The following is a 6,198-nucleotide window of genomic DNA, read 5'->3' as shown; positions in this document are numbered from 1 at the left end:
TACTTGGGGTAGCCGAGCCCAGGCAGAGCAGGGCCAGGTTTGCCCCATCTCCCCTCCAGCGTGGCGCAGGGTGCCACAGCAGCCTGGCATCGCCGCTTCCCACCCAGTCCTGGGGGTCCCCTGTCGTCCCCCCCACGGGCAGAGGGGTGTCTGGGAGAAGGGGGGGGGGGTGTTTTGCCTGGAGCCGGTGGGTGGCACTGCGGCCCCGCAACACCACCACGGGCACTGACATCGGATCCAGGGTGTCAGCCCTGGAGCACACAGTGTCCCCACACAGACCGCCCTGGCCACAGGCTCAGCCGGCGTGGAGGGACCCCGGCACGTCCTGGGGGCTGCCGGCTGCTGGCCCTGGGTGCCAGCACCCAATGACTCTACCCAGGGCCCTGAGAGCACACAAGGAGTAAGGTAAGGGGGCCACGCTGCTTTGGGGGGGGGGGGGTTACACCCAGCCCTTCACATGTCCCAGGGCTTCAGGAAGAGCTGGGACCCCCCAGGGTATCCCTCTGCAGCCCTGGCCAGGTGAGGGTTAATCGGGGATGGGAATAAGGCTCGGGGATGGGAATAAAGCTCAGGGCTGGGAGAGCTGTGCCTTTGCCTGTTGCTTCTTTCCCTGCCTGTAGCTCCTGCTCCTCCGGGGGCTGCCAGCCCACCCTGCCTGGGTGCCAAGGGTGCTGCTGATGCCAGCGCCCGCACTCGCTCCTTCATCCCTGCTCCGGGCTGTGCCCAGCTCTGCGGTTCGGGGAGTCCACCCTACAAATGTCCCTTCCCCACGCCCCAGCTCGCCGGGCCAGCTTGCTTCCCCCCTGCTCTGTGCGGGCAGCTCTGCCTCTGCCCCCGCGCAGAGATCAGCCAGAGCTCAGCCCCGCAGAGCCGCGGGGGATGCCGCCAGCCCCACAGCAGGGCAATGCTCTGGCTGCACCCAGCACCAGCGGCTCCGGGGGAGGGTGCAAGCCAAGGCACCCCAAACGCCCCAGGGTGCGCCAAGCATTGCCTTTATCCCCCCCGTCACACTAAGGCTATGGGTTTTGCACGCAAATTAGTGTTGCGAGTACCCCTGGGGTACCCCAAGCTCCCGTTCCAGTCAGGATTTAGCTGTTTTTTCAGGCAGAGCTGTGCCCTCGTGCCAGCCCAGTGCCTGGCTGGGCACCTTGGGCTGCCCTCCGGCTTCAGAAGGGCAGGAGCCACATCCCAGGGTTTCCACCTCCATGTGCTTCACCCCAGGTTTGCTCTAGGCTACAGTGAAAGCCAAAAAAAAAATGGTGCAGCTTACACAGGCTTCCCGGCGGTGACAAGGCTGGGTTTGGGGCAGCTGGCAGCTGATGGGACCCACCGAGCACCCTCTGAATTTCCTGCTGTGACCAACAGAGCACATGGAAAGTCCCCACAGCCATAGCAGGAGGATGTCCCTGTCCCTGCCCTCCTCATCAGCCAAAGCCACCATCTGCCAGATGCGCAGGGGATGCTCTTTGCCCATGGGTACAGGCTGTTACTTCACTGCTGAGACCCCAGTGGACTCCCAGTGTCTCTGCCCTGGCTGTAGCAATCCCCTGGGAGCTAACGGGGGGCCCTTCACTCTCTCCTTTGGCTTTAGCCACTTCGAGCCTGGCCTGGGCTCCAAGTCAGCAAAAAGAGCCCTGGGGTCGGTTTTTAATTGAAGAAATCTAAGTTATGCTTCCCAAATCACACCCTCAGCATCTCCTGAATGGAGCTAATCCTCTGTCCCATGCTGCACAACCTCTCCCCCCAGAGCTGAACCCGGTCTCCTGGGCTGCCTTATTTACACAGTCTTGAACAGAAAAGGAAAATTACGGAGTGAAAAGCAAAATTGAGCCAAGGAACTTCACTTCTCAGCTCCCTGGATGCTCAGGTTCACAGTCTTGGCCCTTTTTTTATTGATTGCATGGGATGCCAGCAAGCACAAGGAGCCCCATGGGTGAGGGGCTGGAGTCAGGGAAAGGCAAATTGCTATGGGAATGCACCAGCAAGGGATGCCAGGCCAGGGGGGGCAGGTGCTCCAGTTCCATTAAAGCCCACACCAGCATGGGAATGGTTCTACAGGGTACTTTGGGACTGGACAAGCAGCAGAAGAGTTGCACGGATCTGGCAGTGTTGGAGAGACATGAGTCCTTTCTGACCAGGCTGAGTGTTGAGGTGGTTGTTCCACCCCCAACACAGCCTTGTGCACCCTAAAAGGGGTAAATTCTGCAAGCTGGGCACCCCTCTATGCTCTCCTCCCAAGCCTGGATGTTCTCTGTGCATCCTACACACCCATGCAAGTCCCTGGGCATGCACAGAGTGCCGAAAGACCTGGTCAGGAGGGACAAGAGGGAAGACAACCACACAGCAAGCCTCCCTTTTGCACCATCCCGTGCCACCCTGGCCTGGCTCAGACCCACGGGCGTCCCCCCCAGGCAGGTTGCGTGGCAAGGGATGTGGGGTGAGATGTGCCAGGGTCAAAGCGGGGTGACCCCGCACGGCTGTTGGCCATCCTGGCTTTTGGATGCTCCTGGCGTGCAAAGAAACGTGGTGCTGGTGCAAAATTAGGGGGGAACAAAGCAAAAATGTCAGATGCCCCTTGCTTGCAAGCAAGAGGAGGAGCTGTGGCCGGTGCTGGGTGCTGCACAACGGGAATAACGCTCCCAAAGAGCCACGGGCTCGGAGACGATGTTGGCAGCGGGGTTGGCACCGATTCCCCCCCCAACCCTTGCAGTTGTCCCGCTGCTCTTTCCAACTGCATGTCACTTCTGGGAGAGATAGATGAGGAGGTGCTGGCAGGGTCCCTTCCCACCTCCCCTCCACCTCCCCGCGTCCCATTTGGTGCCAAAGCCAGCCCGAAGCCACCTCAACATCTGGGACACCCTGTTCCACCACCGTGACCGCTTCCCCGGCTCGGAGCATGGCCGGGGTGGCTGTGGTGCAGGGGGGGGGTCCGGGCACGCAGGACCCCCGGGGGCGCTGGGCGATGCGGCCGCAGGGGTTGCAGGCGCTGCCAGCCCCATGATTGGCGCGGCGGGGGACGAATGCCACAGCTGAGACGGGGCCGAGGCTACCTGAAGGACCCTGCGTGTCCTCAGGTTTCACTCATGACCATCTGACAGCAGCAGCAGCTGCTCTGCCAACAGGCACTTGCTGAGTTAAAGCCTCCGGGAGTGTAAGGAGCGGTAAATTCTGGCCCTAAAAAGTCTCTCCTTAGGATTTTGCCCTCTCCACCCAACTGTAAGTACTGGGCTCAGCCCTGGGTTGATGCCAGGCCACCGGGCAGGGTCTACGGGGTCTTGGATGTCCCCGTGTTTGTCTTTCTCACTGTGCCCGGAGTGTTGCAAACAACGCCGGGGGCTTTGCTGGAGGTGGATGGGAGCAGGACAGCCCCCGCGGTTGATGGGGAAGTGTTTAAGGCTGTAGGCACCTGCCGGACCCCCCCTGCGTGGGAAACAGCCCGGGACAGGGGGAGAAAGTGTCCGTGAAAGTGCAGGCAGGGCACAGGGACGAGGGTGTCAGCAGCCACCAGAGCCTTGGTGGCCACGGACCTGCCACGGGGATGAGAGGGGACGGCGGGGGATGTGACGGGCAACCAGTTTTGGAGCCACCTTCCCACCCGGAGGAAGGGAGCTACAGGCAGGGCTTAAAAGTCACAAGTCGCCTTTCTTCTGGCTTCTCCTCCTGGAGATCTAAATATAAACCGCAGCTTGGCCAAGCCAAGGTTGCAGGAAAGGTCTGTGGGGTGCTTTGCAGTGTCTCCTTTCAGGAAGGCGCCTGTCCCCGCAGAGCCCGGGTCCCCCGTGGGGGAGCAGGGAGGGACCCCCATGGGGAGAGGGGGGGAGGTGGGACCCCTCTGCCGTGCCGAAATGGCCGTGACGGGGTGACGCGGAGGTCGAGGCCATCGTTTCCCCGTTTGCACGCAGGGGCTGCGGGGTGCGCACGCACAGCCAGTGGCTTTGGGGTGCCAGGGAGGCGGGGTGAGCCCAATGTGGGGTTCAGGGCTTGGACGCTCCCCACAGGCAGCAGAGAAACAGGCAATGCCAGGCTGGGATCCGGCTCAGTTTTGGGGTGCTGAATCCCCCCATGTGCCTGCGGCGGGCGCACGGGGCTGGGCAAAGCTCCCTGTCACTCGCTGCAGGTGCAGGGACCGCTGTGCACCCCCCCCAGTGCCATTTCAGGGTTTACCCAGAGGCAATCAGCCACCCTGGTCCCCCCATCCCTCGCAGCAGCAACCGGCCCTCTTGGCCAGATCCTGCATCGCTTCTCTCTCGCTCCCTGGAGCCGGTGGCGAGTTGCAGAGTGAAGTTTGCAGATAAACACAAACTTTTCCTCCCCTGATCACACCGCTGCTGATAGAGATGTGGGGGATCAGCCTGGGCACGCAGCGAGGGGAACGCACTGCAAAAGGTTTAACAGCGGATATCAGCGAGGGGGCAACAATTCCATAAAACCCTGGGGACAGTGGGACCCCCCAGTCGGGCCTGTTATACCCAGGAAATCCTGCACACAGAGGTGATGAATCGATGGTGTGGGTGCTGGAGCTGTCTCCTCTAGTCCTGGCTAGGAAAATGCCTGATGTCGTAACAGTTCAAGAGGAAAAGGGCATATTTACGGGAAGTTGTTAAAGAACACACAGTCCTGCCTTGACTTGGTTGTGCTAATATTTAAATAGCATTTTCTGCTTTCTGGTGTGTACATAAAGGTCCAGGAAGCATCATTCAGGGCAAAAAGACCCTGTGGAGCCACTGGGCAGCTCCAACTTCACTTGGGGAAACTTGCTGGATTTGGGGGTAGGAGACCGAGCGGCAGCAGATAATGACAAGCCACCCGACCTCATTCCTGTGTTCAGTAGGTTGGACTGACGAGGTCATTTATATGGAGAGGATGAAACAAGGGAACGTGGTGGATGCTTTGGGGAGTTACGAGGTCAAATATCCCAGCTATAGCTCCAGGGATGCGAGAAAGGTGCTCAGCCTCTGTGCTTGTCTGTCTGTCCAGCTGCCTCCCTCCTTGGTTATTTATACAGCCCTTGGGAACATTTCATCTTCGAGTCCCCCTTCTCCAGATCCAAGTGGATTTTGAATGAGATCCCTTGGGGCTGGAAGGCAAGAGGGGAGGTGCGGGGCTCAGCGCCTGGAGCTGGGCATGGGGAGGGCTGTCATGGCTGCAGGTGCCCCGTGTTGGTCCCGGTTTGCAGGGTGTCTGGTACGGGGTTTTGGGGTACAGAGGCTGTGACAGGAAAACGGGCATCCTCCAGCCCCGGGGTGCTGCAGGGGCCCCAGCATTGCAAATCCCATGGGAGCATCAGGTCTGGGACCTGATCCCAGAGCTGCTCGTGGGTGATCCCTCCAGGAGTGGGTGGGGCTGTGTCCCTCCTGGCATCCCTCGGAGGTGGCTGCATCTTTGCCCCCCATGCCCCTCGAGTCTAGGGGACCCCATGAGGGGGTAGCAGGTCATTACGTCCCCACACCATCCTCCCTTCCCCCACACTGTCCCCTCGCTGCCTTCCCAGCACCTCTCAGATCTTTTCCAAGCCTGATATGAGAGCTGCTGGCAGGGAGGAGCGGGAGCTTTGGATGACACTCGAGTGCAGGCAGTGGGCAGTGGGCAAGCTCAGGGTCCCCACTTTAACCCTTCCCCAACTGCTCGAGCCTCCACCGCAGCCAAACCCCCCCCAGAAATAAACCCAAGCAGCCATCCACTCCAGTGTCCCTCTTCCAGAAATCCCCTCCTGGGGGTCAGTAGGGAGAGCGGGATGGAAAGGAGGTGGGGATGGGGTGGTACCCCCCCACACTGCATCCCCCGGCTCCAGGCAGGAGGGGGTTAGTGCGTTGCTGCAGGATGTTGCAACCTCCTATTTCCATCTGTGGCCCTGGAGAGTATCTGAGGACTTCACAGCTTCCAGCCTATGTACACCACCCCCACCTTCCAGCACATCGAGGTACCCTTGGTACGGCTGCGGGCAAACAAGCACTGAAGCGCCAGGGTTCGAGTGAATTCAGGACAACAGCAATCGGTGAATTGTATGAAATTAATTTCCACGCAGCTTATGATGCTGGTGGCAGGAGTGGAGGCATCTCTGCAGGGCACGTCTCTTTGTGGGTTTAGTTTGTGTCCCGGGGGGGACACTGATGGCCCCTTAGCATGTTCAGCAATAAGGATTTGGCTCTCCGAAGGAGGCCAGCGATGACACGGGCTCAGCTGCCTCTTTGCGAGGAG

At 60.3% G+C, this 6,198-nt stretch overlaps 1 protein-coding gene across 1 annotated transcript in view; it reads left to right on the top strand.

Moving 5' to 3' along the window:
- The first annotated feature begins 286 nt into the window (after window positions 1-286).
- Window positions 287-6,198, top strand: part of SCN4A (sodium voltage-gated channel alpha subunit 4) — a 47,442-nt gene continuing 41,530 nt past the window's right edge. The window contains exon 1 of the mRNA XM_032985086.2: window positions 287-405. The gene's annotated coding sequence lies outside the window, so the exon portion shown is untranslated. The remainder of the gene's footprint in view (window positions 406-6,198) is intronic.

Source organism: Tyto alba, unplaced genomic scaffold, assembly GCF_018691265.1.
Source record: "Tyto alba isolate M040663 unplaced genomic scaffold, T.alba_DEE_v4.0 Super-Scaffold_12, whole genome shotgun sequence".
Classification (NCBI taxonomy): domain Eukaryota; kingdom Metazoa; phylum Chordata; class Aves; order Strigiformes; family Tytonidae; genus Tyto; species Tyto alba.
The sequence above is the reverse complement of the archived record's forward strand: the minus strand, read 5'-3'. Positions and strand labels throughout refer to the sequence as shown.